This window comes from Hibiscus syriacus, unplaced genomic scaffold (genome assembly GCF_006381635.1).
Source record: "Hibiscus syriacus cultivar Baekdansim isolate YM2019G1 unplaced genomic scaffold, ASM638163v2 tig00016879_pilon, whole genome shotgun sequence".
NCBI classification, from domain to species: domain Eukaryota; kingdom Viridiplantae; phylum Streptophyta; class Magnoliopsida; order Malvales; family Malvaceae; genus Hibiscus; species Hibiscus syriacus.
The window spans coordinates 142486-159805 of record NW_024062395.1 but is presented as its reverse complement, the minus strand read 5'-3'; the positions used below and the strand labels follow the sequence as shown (position 1 = coordinate 159805).

General features: G+C 33.0%; 2 pseudogenes; both read right to left on the bottom strand.

Annotated features, from left to right (window-relative positions):
• Window positions 1–5521: 5521 nt before the first annotated feature.
• Window positions 5522–9921, bottom strand: LOC120208685 (annotated as a pseudogene).
• A 2786-nt stretch (window positions 9922–12707) lies between these two features.
• On the bottom strand, window positions 12708–15742 carry LOC120208688 (annotated as a pseudogene).
• Window positions 15743–17320: the final 1578 nt, after the last annotated feature.

Genomic DNA, 17320 nt, shown 5'->3' with positions numbered 1-17320 from the left:
ACTTCTTCAACCCCAAGGTCAGAAGTGAGATATGATGAAGATTTCTTTCCACGGAAGGGAAGCAAAAATTTAACAACAAGAAACTAGTGGATCCAACTAAGGTGAACGACAGGTTGTTGTTAAGCATCTCGACATGATATAGTCCAAGTTGCCTTGTTCGAGATCTGATTAGATGTGAAGACATAAAGGAATTAGGATAAATCCTCCTTGTGACGTTTCAAAACTCAAATTAGAACATACTCTACTCCTAATTAATCCTCGCTGAGTCAGACATATTTACATCTACACTTCAAAGATGATAGATTCTCTTTTCAAAGATGATAGATCTCTTTTCAAAGATGAACGCTTTATTTTTTACACAAGTCCAAGCAAAGAAAGCCGATGTTATCAAAGATAAAAATGGGGCAACAATATCATAGTTCTGATTACTGTAAGAGTTCCATAAATAAAACATTTATTCTGAGACTTTCATGAAGCAAAGAAGACACAAAGACAAGTTGATCAGATGGCTCTTCAGAGATACAAGCTTGATAGCATAAGTTGCTACACTGATATCCAAAGGTAACCCTGACAATAAATAATGAAGTGAAGGAATCCACTTTGAAGTTAAATGAAGATTGCATCAACATTCATGCATTCATAAGAACATCATTACACAATAGACAATCATTCCATTGATACATCTGCGTGCAATGCATTACATTGATACATCTGAGTGCATTCAAACATGAAGTTTTACAGATCTTCGTATGAACAAGAAGATTCATGATGAAAAATACCTTACAAGAAGAAGGCAGAATTCAAAATCTCAAATGCAGAATCACGCAACATCTGAGGAATAGATGGACGCAATCCACATAAGAAGCATTATTTTAAAATGGGGCATGTTACCCAATCAACAAGTTATTTCAATGAGAAAACGATTTCCAAAATTTCTCATTTAATCTTTTCTAAAAATGAAATTGTTGAATAGTAAGAAAACGATTTCCATAGTTTCTTTCTTACAATTATTTCCCACATCTGTAAGACCTACAATGCATGATGTTTTCAAAAAGCTTTGGGAGCTTTTTGATGTTTTTAAAGCCTCAGGGTATCTGTAAGACCTACAGTGCATGATGTTTTCAAAAAGCCTTCGGAGCTTTTTTTTATTATTATAAAGCCTCAGGGTCATTTGTAAGACCTACAGTGTATGAGTTTTCAAAAAGCCTTCGGGAGTTTTTTTATTTTAAAGCCTTAGGGTCATCTGTAAGCCCTACAGTGCATGATGTTTTCAAAAAGCCTTTGGGAGCTTTTTGATGTTTTTTTAAAGCCTCAGGGTCATCTGTAAGACCTACAGTGCATAATGTTTTCAAAAAGTCTTCGGGAGCTTTTTGATGTTTTTTAAAGCCTCGGGGTCATCTGTAAGACCTACAGTGCAAGATGATAGGACCTTGGACAGAATGTTTTCAACATTTTCCATCCTACTCAAAAGAAGCCAAATGAAAAAATTATTGTCTTTTTCGTCTTTGCTCTATTCTTGTTAACATAATAATGAACAAAGAGGGCAGCTGTACACATAATTTTTCATCATCATATTATTATTATTATTATTATTATTATTATTATAGACCCAAATAAATAAAAACACAATCTGAGCCCAAATATTAATTCTGAAGCCAAACATGGAGGCCCAGATCTGGATGGACTAAAAAAGACCCCAACTTATTTAGGGTTTGTATCATTTTGTTAGGGTTTCATAACCCTATCCAGCCGTCGCCTCAAGCTTCAGCCGCCACGTCTTTGCCAAGTGGTCCAATGCCCCACTGCCTCCACCGCCATTGCCGACACTCATTTGGCACGCTACACTTGCCAGAAGACTTCAGAACACCATGGCAGCCCACGACCATCCTATGGTGACTCACCTAGGAAACCTCTTGGGTTCGGTCTGAGAGCCACATCTAACGAGCCTATAAATGGCCACCACCTGCAAAATAAAAAAAAAAGAAAAGAGACCAAAGATAGAAACAAAAACCACCACCAACAACAGAAGAAAACACAACAACCGTATCAAAAATAAAAGAAAAGAGAAGAGTGGAGCAACTTACCCTTGTAGGAGTCTCCAAACCGCCGTGCAACCACCAAAATCGAAGGTAAAAGACTAGATCTAGGCCGAATAGGAGACTTTAGGAATAAAAGGGTTCAAAATCGAAATAAGAGAGTGAGAGCTTTATTTGATGTATTGTGGGATTTTCGGCCACCGTGGTGGTCGGCGTCGGAGCACGGCTGTCGGTCGGAACCCTTTTCCCTCCGGTGAGGGAATTAAAGAGAGATTAGAGAGAAATTTGAACTTCTCTCTCCTAGAGAGAGAATGAAATGAGAAAAATGAGAGAAGTTATCTCTCTTGGGCCAGTTAAAGGGTTTATATACCTTCCAAACGACGCCGTTTGGGGGAGGGTTATGTGTAATTTCACACATGGTAAAACCCTTTTCGCCATCCTTATGATTTATAAATTTCCATTTTAGTCACCAAATCAAATTTATAAGTATTTTGATTCGTTTTTTTTACTTATTTATATTTTAGTCATTGAAATCAACTTCTGAACTTTTAATTTGGTATTCACATTTCTATTCCTTATAAAGTCATTAACCTATTATATATATTTTAGATTAAATACCTTATTTAGTCCCTCATAATTTAATTAATATTTACTTAATCCCGTATTAGTATTTATGGCTAATTTACACTATTAATACTTATAATATTTCGAATTAGAGCTATAAATTTTAATATTTTACATTTTATGTTACTTTAATTATTCCTGTTATTTTAATTTTATTTATTTCAGTCATTATTTAATTGCAATTTATTATCCTTTAAATTACAGTATGTTCAAATTAGTAATTTAATTATTATTTTGTTATTATTTTATTTATATAAAAATATATTGATTAAATATTGTATTTATATAATATATATATATATATATATATATAGTTTTATTCATATTATTCTTCATTTTATATTTCTTTAATTTTAGTCATTAAATATATTATTTGATTAATTTATAAATTAATAATATTTATTTTAAATATTAAGAAATGACAGTCTTAAAGCAACTAGATGTCTTATTCTGATATTTTAAAAATAAATAAATATTTGCTTATAAAATTATATATATTTACTTCATTATTTTTAGGAAATTATTATATTCTTATTAATATTTTTTTAATATTAAGAAATGGTTGTCTTAAAGCACTAGAAGTTCTTTTCTGATATTCTAGTAAATAAATATTTTATTTATAAAATTATAAACATTTTCTTAAAATTATACTAATAAATTTGAAATAATAGAATTATGAATTAAATATATTTTAAAATTTTTAAATTGCTAATAATAGAGACAATTTATAATTAATAAGTACCAATTTTGAGAGTTATAGGGGTGCTAATCATTCTCTAAAATAATCGACTACAAATCCTTTCTTTATTAAATTTTTTTGGTTATACGCAGATCAGTTTATCTTTTAAATTATGTTTTCTTAAAATCTATTTTAAGAGATTTTTAGGTATTTGACCTACCTACCCAAAAAAGTAATGACGACTCCCGAAATATTTTTTCTCAAAATATTTTATTTTTTTTCCACCAAGTAAAAATTTCGTGCCGGCGAAAATCGATTACGACAGAGTGGATGGCTTATTGGATCAACCTGAAACTCTATATGCATTGTTGTTAAATCTGAACGTGTTCATAAAAATGTGATTGAAATAGTTAAATTACATGAACAGAAACTTCAAATTCTTTTGTGTATTTCTGGGTCTGGCAGGTATCATTCTTTCAGTTGGGGATTTCTTTCTTTCATGTTGACGGGGAGAATTTCTGCGATCAGGTTCGGTGTAATTCTAGGTGGAGCGCTTTTAGCATTGAGCGTCTCAAGTTTAAGATCATATAAAAGAGGAGAGTCTCTCCCCTTGCCTCCAAAGGACAAGCAGGTTGTTACTTAATTTCTTAACTTGGAAATATTTTACATCCTTAATAGATAAGATTATATGTTTCATTAACGGATTACTTTTTCGGCAGTCATCTCATCTGTCATGTTTTCGAGGGCGTTAAGCTCTGGTTCTGGTAGGGATCTATCTCTGTTTATAACCTTTATTTTCTGTATTGTTTTAAATTCCGGCCAATTTTGGTCTCAACTTCTGATTTTCTTGAATTATTATTTTCCTTGTCCTTTTTGCAGAGAACAACTCTGGGCACCTTTATCGCTACCTTAGTCAGGTTCATAAATCTTTTTGTGACATTTAATTTCTTTGTTATATGTAAATGGAAATTACTCTGCGCGGTGTGACATTTGATGACCATAAGTTTACAGACCTTGGTTCTCTAAAACATGGTTATATGATGATAATAGTCTGTCAATTAAGCTTGTGTGTGATGTCACTTTAGTCCTGATTGGCATTGGGTCTTCGCTCAATCCCGAAAAATTATTCTGCTCTCCTTTTATAACAAAAATTGGAAAAAAAAATGGACCTATGGCATAAATGAAAGATATATTGTCAAAATATTTGACAATAGTGATTTTTGTCTTTATTTTTTCTTTTTAGCTTTTTTATCTTAATATTTTATTTTAAAACAAAAATTTAATCACTCTTAGTCTTTATTTTTTTAGAATATTTTAATTCCAAAGTTTCATTGTAAGGCAAAAAAAACCGCTTCATTTATGAAAATCATTAATCGACAAACGGTTAACATTTCAAAATAGAAACATTTTCCTCTAAATTAATACGTTGAGGGTCAAAATATTTCAAAAAAAATAGAGACTAAAATAACTATTTTGTCTAAATGAAGGAATGAATACTAATTTTGCCTCTTGCATTTAGATACCAAGTACACCGTATTAGCTTACAGTTAGATATTTTACCTTGCTTCTTGAAGTCCTATAAAAGTTTGTACTCTCTTGCTGTTAGACTGTTGCATGAAAATTTTAAGTTTTACCTGCAATTGTTTTAATGTTCTTGGCATGAACTCCTGTGAGATACATGATGCAATTCCATTGTTTTTTTATTTGGATTCCTAGCTAAACTTTAGTTTGCAAGGGACTTTTTTTTTCTTTTTATTCCAGTATCCGAAGTCCAGCTTCTCTGAAATCTTGCTTTCATGTGCAGTGGTGCGGTGGTGGCATTCTACACATACAAGCTTCTACCAAATGACAAGCCCGGCTTAAAACCTGGTACAGAAAACTGATGTGTTTGCTCTGTTTTTTCAGCAATTACATGCATAATGTTTTAAATCAACTTAGAAGCCTGATATGGAAGATGCAGAGTGATAAAAACATCATCAAACAAATCATAAATGTAAAAGCAAAAACAATTGATGTATTGCCCTTCATAATTAGAAAAATTTCACGTGAACCTGGAATTATGTGCATTACCTTAATTATTTAGTGTTACAATGTCAAAAGCTAAAAGAGTTGGGAGTAACTGACTGATAAATGTTAAACCTAGTAATGTAGAACCCAACAAGAAGAGGGAAGATAGGCAGCCAACTAGCCCTAAGGCTTTTGGAAGCATGTTCCTTGCGCTGGTTTTAGATATCTGGATGATGAACGTTATCAGGTTGATTATCCAATGGCATGTATTGTGCCATTATAGCCCGAATCTCTGAATCCATGTATCTCTGCATCAAGTTCAACAGTAAATGGAAGTCAGTTCCACCATTGTTCCTAGAAAAATACACGAACCTATAGGAGAATATAACCCTCCAAATATATGAAAAATATAAACTGTGGTCCGTGTCAAACACGCTTGTGTCCAACACATCCAAGTCCAAGCGATGTAGTTAACAACAATGTTAGAAGTGCTAGTCCAACTATTATTTCAGTTCAAAAATGGGTTCTAATTGATAAAACTGATACATTATTTCATGTGTACCCTTTATGTTATGAAGTTCTGCTCATGTCTAAATCAACCAAGTGATGACTCTCATCAATAATACATCAACGGTTCTAAAATGTGATCTTGTAGTCTACGGGGGAATAGATAGAAGGAAGCATCAGATATTAGCACAACAACAATCTTACCCGGATTCTGTATTTATAAATGGCATATCCTGCACCTCCAGCGGCAATTAATCCAAGAATTATTACCCAAACGGACCCCCAGCTTAACTCTGTGCTAACGTTCTTACCTGAAAACAAACATCGTAATAGAGAGGTGTTATGATCCGAATATAAAATCAAAATCATGTCGATATGTCGAAAATCTCCAAATCAAGCAATTCAATGGACAATCAGCTTAATCTTATACTTGTTACCGAGCATGCCCTACCACATTATATGAAAAGATTTGCATCTAAAACGGACTATTCTACAAAGTGAAAAATGGAAAAAGGAAATGGTGTCTATCAAAGCAGGCCTCGAAGGTACTCACCGATACACATGTCATGCTCTCGCATGTACAACGAACCACCACACAGCTGCACTCATAACCACCCCAGATATTTTTGCATTTGCACCCAGGACATTGGCAGGCCAGCTTCTCCTTGCACTCATCAACATCTGGGAAACAGTCCAGTGTAAGAAATGGTTCACCAACCCAGATAAAAATGATATAAAGCTTAAACACTTATTCAACGCAGCTGTAACAGGGAGCACTTCTGAGTTAAAAGTTTTGCCCCAACAAATATATCAGATGGCTAAAAGCATCCGTATATTACACGCTTGCCAAAACCTCCACTCATCCCTTTCCTATAAAAGGCATCAAAACTTCAGCTTTTACTAAAGTTCCTCCTAAGTCAAATCTCTAGAAGTGATACAAGATTTTACGAACTCCTACCGAGGCATTTCAGATTCCTAGAGCACAAATTGAAACTAAAATACCACAGCGAAATGGTGTCCAAGTAAAACACAATGTGATGGTAGAAATAGCAGCTAAGCATTCACAAGTGTTCGACAGATTAGTCAAAAATACTGAGCATAATGTTAAATAAACTGACTGACTAAAAGTAGAAAGCAAAAATCTCAATGAGCCATCTACTTCCAGTGTCGAGAATGACTTGATGATATTATATGAAGAAACCATGTAGAAATATCCTAGTACCTTCACAGCTCTTGACGCCATCACCCCTGAATCCATGTGGGCACTTGCAACATGTGAATGGTCATCCTGAACATTCCATTCCAGAACGAAATAACTAAGAAACCCGGAAAATGATCGAGAGATAAAGAAAAACAATAGAAGAGATAGACACAGGCACTCACTATACAAGCAGAGTAGTCCTTCCTTCCCGTGTTTCTCTCCAACATCCTCCATTGTAGAATTCACAACGTAAACCCGCAGAAGCTGTTAATCAGAAAAGCAGATAGAACCAAGCATACAAGAGTTGTAAAATGCGAATTTCATTTTTAGCATTGATTATAACCTCAGGTATGAAGACTGATATTTTCCATGAAAATATTACCTTCACAATGTGTATAACCATCTCCAGTAAACTTCACACTGTTGACTGTTGGGCACTCGCACACTCTTCCCGGAAGGTATCCTACAAGTAAAAAGGGGGCATCAGAAAAAAGGCTCAATTGAACACATAGCTGACCTACAAAAAATTCGGTAACATACATACCCTGCATGCGGTAAGGTTAGCAATCTTGTCCTGCCAGCAACCACCATTGTTTTTAAGCACTCATTAGTTTCTATATCTGCCAAGGACAACTTATATTGAAATAACGAATATCATCGCAATGATAATCACTACCCAAAAAATAAAAATTATAACTTAAATAGCATGGGATAAAATGGTGATGGTTAATGCCAGAAAACTTATATGTTTCAATGCAAACCCCAAGAAGAAAATGCCTCTAAATTAAGAGTAGCAGATGATAACCTTCAGTTAAACAAACTGCTGGCTCTGTGGTCTCTTGAAAACCTGCACAAATTGCCTTGAGAACGGCTCCTCTGTCCAACTTCCCTAAATCCATCAGAAGAGATATTATTAAAAAAGGTTAATTCAAACAATCAGATTGCCAGTAATGACGGTAAATTCTGATTCGAACCTCTATACTGTCTGTTATTTATCACAAGAGTTGGCAGTATGGTTACATCTCCACGGGAGCCTTTTCCGATCTATAATAAGAATTACAGCATAAATGAGAACCTCGATGACAAGATATGACAATGATTGGGTTGCAGGAATATCAAGAATTGGCTGACCTGTGCATCTTGCTCAGCTTTCAGAACCGGGTTTCCACATCAGCCTCAGTGTCACCAATACATTTGTCGACTTTATCGAGATCAACACCTATAAAGCAGAGAATTAAAGACAAATACATAAGTACACCTGCCGGATGTAAAGATATAAACTTGCTTTTTATCCATACGTAACAGATGACTCAAGTAATCTCTAATCAACATTTCATACAATTTATATATAAATTGTAAGTATATAAATTCATTAGTACTGCAACAAATAATCCATTTTCATTAATTTTAGTGAACATAGAGGAGAGACTGTTATGTGTAATCAACTACAAGAAAAAACTACTAATTGCTTATCCCAACCAAAAAGGAGACCAATTCAATGTTCTTATGCTCCATTTTCAAATAAATAAAATCAATCAAAACTCGAACAGTATAACAGCAGCAATATGTGAATGGCACATTTTAAGAATCGTATATGATAAAGAGCATTATGTATCAAGCATTAACCTACCAGTGGATCGGATAATTCTATCTGCACACTCTTTGTTATACTTAAGGTCCTTCATCGGGCAGCGGATAGCAAAGTCAGTAACATAATCCCACCAAAGCCATGGCCTTCCACTTTCATTAGCAACTTTGAAAAGGCAAACTTGACGAAGATTTTGAACCACCACATCTTTACCATCATAACCTTTACTGAAGTCTTGCTCAGGATCCGGAGCACAGTATCTACCATGATTGATACACTGCGACTTGCACTGTTTACTCAAAATAAAAGCTTCGGGGCAATACCAAGTTATATAATGTGGGGTAAACAGAGTGAAGCCTTTCTGCTCAAGTATTTGAGCAGCTCCTTTGAAGTTCTTGACAAATTCGATCTGACTGTCACACTTTGGCCCACACTCATCATTGCTGTTCGTCCAGAACTCGTACTCGACTCGCTGATCGGGATGAGGAAGAGACTCTCGCCAATCGAGATTCATATTAACCATTTCCTCACCGCCAATGGCCTTCTTGAGGCTGTCCCCAAGTGATTTACTAATGAGGGCTGATGGAATGGTGATGTTCTGGAGGTATTCGGCATTAGCGTTCTCTTCTTCAGGGGTATCCATGGTAATCAAGGGTTCATTCTTGTTGTCAGCAACAAGAATAGCAGCAGCTCCAGCTTTCTGAGCATTCCATGCCTTCAAGGTGAAGAAACAATCTGCCACAACAGCAAAGTTAAAGATGATAAAGCAGGTAAAATAAACCCTTAAATCAATACATTTAGGCAATACTTAATTTAACAACTGCCAGCATGATTTAAAATAGTGTAAAAACTACTAAAACATAACCGAAATTCGACTTAATTAACAATGTCATAATTACAAAAATAGAAAGAAAAAGACCAGTATAATAGAATACTTCCAAAATTGGATAACCATAGATATAAAAGGCGTACCTCCACGATCAACAAGGAGAAAAGTGGGAAGTCCACCAGGCTTTGACTTGAAGGAGATGTCGAAATCATCAAAGGGCTTGCAAGCGCCTTGATTGGCTTTAGGATAAACAACGGTTCCGATCAAGGTTCCGCCGTACTGAGGAACCCCAAAATTCCCAATCGCACACTCGTAAACCCCTTTGATCGACTCAGGCGAAGTCACTTTCAAGCTGTTCTTCTCCTACAAACCTCCCCAAACAAGTCCCCGACAACAAAACCCACGCGCAAATCGAAAACCAAAACTTTTCCTTCATCTTCCTCGAACCCAAATTAGAAGGAAAAAAAAACTTTTTCTAACAACAATCCGAGATGGGGAAGTCTTCTCTTTCGATCAATAACTGGGCATAAAAGTCACCTCTTTTTTGTCACAAAGTTTCCTAGGCCTTCCCGGGAGCAATGAGGCGTGTGTTTGGCCGTGGAAAGAAACGGAAAAGAAAGATCAACAAGCTTTGGAAGGAAGCAAGTCGTTAGCTTTTTCAAAGTTTGAGGCTTGATTTTCTATATCATTCATGTATCGTACACCGCAAAATCAAATGAAGTAATGAGTAAGTAAAGGGATTCCAATGTAAACCAACTTGTTTTAATTTTTAATTAATTTTAATTTATGATGTAGATTGAATTAGAATAATAAAATAATTATATTAATATAATATAAAATTATACTAATTATATGTCCTATTTTAAATTCGAATAAGATTATAATATAAAATTATTTTAAAAATATAATATAAATATTTAAATTTAATATAAAAATTAAAAATCCATGCATATTATCGTAGATGATTAAAAAAATATAAAATTTTAATTTGATAGACTCATTCTTAAAATCAAATAAAATTATATTTTCATATTAATAAAAAGATAATATTTTTTTTATAATATTCTAACGAAGTCTTGTACTAATATATGTCCTATTAGATTCGGATAAAATTCAAATTATACATTATAAATAGGTTACTAAATTTAAATTATCTTAAAAACATGTAATCTTTATCAATAAAATTAGATTCAAGAAAAGAAAAAATAAAAATAATCTTTAATTAAATTAATTAATCAATTTATATAAATTATAAATATATTTAAAATCATTTAAAAATTATATGCATTAAGTTTTTTTATTAACACTAAATTTGTTAAATCAATTGCCATAATCCACGTCCAAAAAGATATTGGTATAACTTTAAACTAAATTAATTAATAAAAGAATGGAGTTAATTAAAACCCTAAATTAAGTTAGATCTGGAAAGGCTTCTGAATTTATCTAATGTAAAATTATTTTTGTTAATAATAATCATTTTTTAAAACTAACTAATAAGACAAAAATGTCAATAGGGGAAAGGGGGTTGCATGAAATACACGTGTCATATTTCCTGATTGGCTTTAACACGTCCATGCTCAGTAACAAACCCATCCCACTCGTCGCTTCACGTTGGGTTTTTTCTTTAAGAACAAAAAACCTTAGTAAGCACATTGTTTTATGTTTAATATAAAATGGTGTCCAATACCATATTTTTTCATCCTAAAAATTCTAACCCTAATCTTATCATCCCCTTGTTGGTCATCGCCGTCGTGAGTTATTTTTCTTGTCGTCATGTGCGTCGTCAGGTCGCATGGGTATCGCGATTTGATGAAAGTTTTGGGATCCGTCCAGGAGGTCGGGTTCTAAGTTATGGGTCGTCGGATTTATCTTGTCATTGGATGGAGATTTTAATATAGGTTTGAATAAAAGCCAGCACGATCGACATGGACATAGGGATTAGAATTAGAGTTTTTAACATTTTGGAGATTTTTTAAGATTTAAGAAAATTTTAAGTTTTTTTTAATTTTTTTTTTATTTTAAATAAAAATTTCAAAGTTATATAAATGTGACATGTGTCACTAATGAAATTTTTTAACAATTGTTTCGGTCAATGTACTTTAAATGATAATGTTTGTAACATTAGACACCTAAATTGATTAAAAAAATTAAACACCTAAATAAAAAACAATAGTTTGCAGACTTTTTTTTTATTAAACTTGTTTTATAATAAGACTTAAAATAAAAAATCTCTAAATTATATGCTTCTTACTTAAAATTTTTAATTATACTTTATAAAAAATAAATTACTATTTATACTTATTATAAGTTCTATTTTGAAGAAAAAAAACTCTCCTCCAATGAAATGTTAACATGTCATACAAATTAGATATTTATTTGGCTTAATACAAAAATAAGTGGTCAAACTATATTTCTTTTCCTATTTAGGTTTCTATTTTTTTGTCAATTTAAGTGTTTAACATTTCGAATGTTATCATTTAGGTGTTTACGCCGTAACGACCATTAAAAAAATATGTTAAAAATAAGTTAATCAATCAACATTTGACATGTGGCTTGGTTTTTTATTCTCTTTATTTAAAAAATAAAATTCATAAATTTTATAAAAATCTCAACTTTTCCTATTTTCATAAAAAAACTCCAAAACCTTCAATTTTGGTGTCGACGCCACCACAGGCGGCAACCATGTACTTACCTGCCGACCATTAGCCCACCGATTGAGATATATAGGTATTGAAATTTAGGGATTTAGGGTTAAGATTTAATGATTTTAGTTTAGGGATTTTTAGGATTTAGATTAACCACCAACGATAGGTAGGTAGTAGGTGGCAGGCGGGATCAGAAGCGATGGTGGCCAACCAATGGGTGGGGTGGATGCTTTGGGATTAAGGGTTTTGGGATTTTTTCGAGATTTTAGAAATATTTTGGGGATTTTTGAAAAATAATAATAATTTTAGTTAAAAATATATATATATATATAAAGTTATAAAGATGTCACATGTCACATTATAAATGGTTAAAGGACTATTTTTAACGTCTGTCACGATCCAAGCACCTAAATGATGACATTGAAAACTTTAGGCTATTACAGTTCAGACTATTACAGAGGGCTGGATGGCTTTGCTCATTGCTTATATTAGCTTTGGTCAGACTATTACAGTTCAGCTAAAATATTTTAGCAAAATCCTGAAATAATATCCTCTCTATTCATGCTTTCTCAAAGTATTTCAGTTACAAGTTCTTTAAACATACGTCACAGACCGTATATCATGATATGCTGATACGTCACAGGCTGAAGCTTCAATTGGAGTTTTAGTACTTATATGTGGAGATTGTCATCTACTATCGCTTCTCCTCCTCAAGATCGTCTCCTATTGCCTGCCTTTCCAGCTTGATTGCCATGTCTCCACCGTTGCCAGTCAATGCTATACCCTCCTCATCAGTCCTTACCCATCCCCTCCATGTATGCATATCTGCAAGTCCATTAATGGCCAAAACTCAACTTAAAAAGTACAAAACAAACTTCTCATCGCATGTCGGCCAGCAAAATATACTTAATATTCGGTCAAATGAAGAACCAGGCTACTACCTCAAAGTCATCACATCAAGGGGTGTTAAATCATAATTTGTGGTGCAGCTAACTATTTAAAGATACTCGGTTGTTTACTGGAGTCTAAGGGAATGCAAAATGAAACTACATACCGGGAATATTTCTAGAGCATGTACCATAACTACTGATCTGTTTCTGGAACAGGAAAGACAAAAATCCTAAGAGAGAGAGAGACAAGTACCGAAATGAATTAATCATAATTAAGTAATAGAACCATGTGTTGTTTAAATACTACAATTTACACAAAAAGGAAATTACCTTCGCTGTTGAATTAATAAAAGTTAAAGACCTGCTGGTGTAAGCAACGTATTTTTCAGGTAAATTTAAGTGTCAACTATCAATTACTGAAATGCACAAACCGCAAATAGCAATATCAATATGTACCTTGTTGGGTTACGTGAAGGAGCCCAGAGAACACAAATGACCACCAAGAGAGCGTATGCAAGCATATTCCAGAAAGCTGGGATGATCCATGCAATTTGCCAAAACTCACTAAGTGGTTTGTTCGCATTGAAGTATAGCCGAGACAAGAGAATTCAGAGGAGTTTCAACAATTCTTTTCAGTTTGCCTTTTTCTTCTCAGCTCTTTTGGACGTTCATGCGTGAGCTGAGAAAAGTGAGGGAGAGGGTGATAAAAGTATGCACAGATATGATTGAAAGACAAAATTACACAATTATCAAACTTCATTAAGCTGCTGAGTGGCACACAGATTCATGAATCCATTGGCATGCCTGGGAACTCTGAAGCAGAAACCTCTAGTGCCACAATTAGCACACAAGAAAGCTCTTTTCACTTCCATGCGTCTAGACCATTATTTTTTGTTATATTTGGCACACATCTTGCAGGAAAGTCATTCCTGCATGGAGAAGTTGCCATCTTACCTTCGCATGGGATGCATAGGGGAATGAGCTGAGCCAAGAGTTGATGTAGATATTACAACTGGTTGTATCAACGATAGTAAACACCCCATTATAACCAGGTGCCTATTATTTTCATTTGCAGATGTGTTAGCAGAAGTGATTAAACTCGGTTGGTTAGTATTGGAAGATCTAGATTAAGTAGGATCAAAATGTAGATCATACTTCAATATAGGTAAGAATGAGAGTGATGGTGGAGTAATGGAGTTGGTAGAAAATCAAGAAATTCCTTAAACTGATTGCTTTTAGTAACTTGATTCAACAATCCAAGGAGTGATGTACAAATAAAAGAATATACAATTTTAAGATGGTCGGTGGCAATGATTGAAAATAATTTGAGCAAAACGTGACTTATAAGGTTCAATCCGTACAGTGAATAGAGAAAGGGATTCTTTGGCACATAAAAGTTATTTGATTCAACTAGGTAGAATGAGAAGAGGTAGAGGCAGAATGGAGATTATATTGATTGAGCCACAAAGAATGATTTGGATTGTTTATAGCATTAAAAAGAAATAGCCCTTAAATGTGCAATAATGGATATATTGAATAATATATCCTGTGCCAACTAGAAAGCAGTATTACCTCAAAGCCAATCCAAGCAATAGAAAGCAACACAGACACAGCAAGTGCATTAGTAAACTTGAGGTACAACTCCAATTTTGCCAAGTTTCTCCGCATCTACACCCAAGAAAACCAACTTATTTATACAGAGCCTATTACTGCCAGGAAATTTCTTGTAACTAAACACCCTATTATACAGCAGCAAGGCTCGGTGAATTTGATTTCTAATAGAGCTTAACGTCACGTTGGCAGATACATACATTTCCTATTAATGTCTATATGCTTATCCATCTATCACTATGCATCGATAAAAAGTAATAATAGTTGCAAGTAAAAAGGATCTTACCTGAAGTTTCTCCAAAGTTTTTGACAGCGATGAGAAAATCCATAGAATAAAACAAGCATCCAAAAAGGCAACAGGAAGCACCAAAAATAACTTTGCTTTCCCAGAAAAGTCATTAATGTTCCCCAAATGTTCTACTAGCTCAAGTGCCTCCGTCGCAACGAAATATATCAGACCAAGCAGAACTACTTATGTTAAGCCACTAAGTGTTGGCCTCACTACACCAAAGCCCATGGAAACCACCAAAAGAAGAAGGCGAGATAATGTTTTCTTGACAGAGACAAATGTCACTGCCCACAATGCAATACCCATTGGTCTGGTACCAGTTGAATTGAAATTCGAATATTCAAAGTACCAGACAGCCATTTCACACATTCCAAGAGCAATAACAAGGGTGCTATGTCGTGCAAATGAATGATATCCTTCCAAAACTGAACAAACCTTAGAAACCAGGCAAGGCCAAGCACAAGGTAAGCCGAAGACATAAAACCATAAAATGACATCAAAGGAGCCATCTTCCCAGGTAAATAACCATTGGTACTATTTAATTCTAATTTAAACAACTTGTACAACTATATACGATACATATATATTTCTTCATATCTTTTTAATTTGTGGAATACACATATTGTACAGAGTCGAGAGACTCGACTCAAACTTAAAACTAATTCACTAATTACTAAATTTTTTTAGATATTCGAGTTTTATTTTATAATCCGGCTCGAATTTAAATTTTTCTCGAATCGAGTCTATAACTCGAAATTAATTTCACTCAAATATCTTCTAATCGAGTCGAATTTTACTCGATTCTTAACTTGTGGCTGGTAGGATATACGCGGCATCATACGTGTACCACATAAAATTGGTATAATAAATATATTTGCACACAACTCGGATTGTGGCACTGCCACTGACTCCCCAAAAGAAACCCCATGCACGAAGCAAAAACACAATTACAACAGAATCTGTCATCAAATTTGTTTCTTATCTAAAAATAATATTATTTGATGCATTAATAATATTATTAAAAATAAACAAAAATTTACCAAATAGAAAAAGGAACAACTTTATAAATTAGAAATATGAGAAACTCAAAAAGGCTTTTACTTAATCGGGAATATATATTGGGCAAGTTGAGGCATATTCTAGTAATGTCACCAACAAAATGTTTTGGATTGGGGTTAATTTTAGGCTTAATCTTTACGTTAACTCTTCTATTTTTAATAAACTTTTTATTTTGATCATATTATTATTATTATTATTTTAGCTAAAATACGTTTGACAATGTTGTATAAACGCATTTTTGGTCTAAAAATCAGGTTTTAAATCAAAATCATTATCAAACGGGTAAAACTTAAAGATAAAAGTGTGTTTAGAACGGTAGTTTTAAATCTATAACAAAAGCTGAATTTTCTAGCTTTTCCGGTTCAAATTTTCATTTAGAAGCAAAGTTATGGTTTTACCTTTACTATATTGCATCGGTCCACTCATTTACCCAACTTTTTTTTAAAATTCAATTGTTTTTATAAATTATGTATTAATTATAAATTTATTACGTTTTATCTAGAAAAAAAACTTTTAAATTCATTTAATATTTTATTTTTATTTTTTATAATTTAATTTAATATTTTTATATATTAAAATATTAATAAATTTAAAATAATTCAAATTAATATATTTTTAATTTACAATATAAAGTCTAAAAATAATATTTTATCTTATTAAAATTATTTTTAGATAACAATGCCAAACAGTAAAATTTTAAACTGTACTTTTACAATTTTTCTACAATACTTTTAAAATTCATTTTTCAAAAACAATGTCAAACTAACCCTTAATTTAATATTTCAACTTTCAATTTATTATATTTAGTTTCTGAATGATTTTATTTTAAAAGAATGATGATATGACTAAAAGAAAAATATGTATTGAGTGAGATAAAATTTGATTGGATAATATAATATATTTTTATTTAAAAAAGTCAAAGGACTGAAGTAATAAAATAATGAAAATTGAGGTTGAAACTAATTGAAAATTAAAATAAAATAAGGAGTAATGATGTATCGAGGGAGGTTGGCAAAGATAATCGTCTCTTAAAAATTTTAAATTATAATTATATTTTACATAATTTTATATTAATAATTTGTTTTCATCGTTAAATCAAATTTTACATAACTCTTCGTGAATTTTTACTAAAATTGAGAAGGTATCAAACCTTAATTATGTTTAGGTTGAAGTTAGTGGACTTGCCACTACAACCTGCCCCTTCAAAAAGGCTTCGTTGCCTCTTGTCTCCTGCATGTCCCTACTAAATGTCAATTGACATGTAATCCACCATACATATTTATATTTAGCCGACCAACCTCAGAAAATAAAATGTCCATATGAAAGTATTTGATTACATTTGCGACCTAAATTGC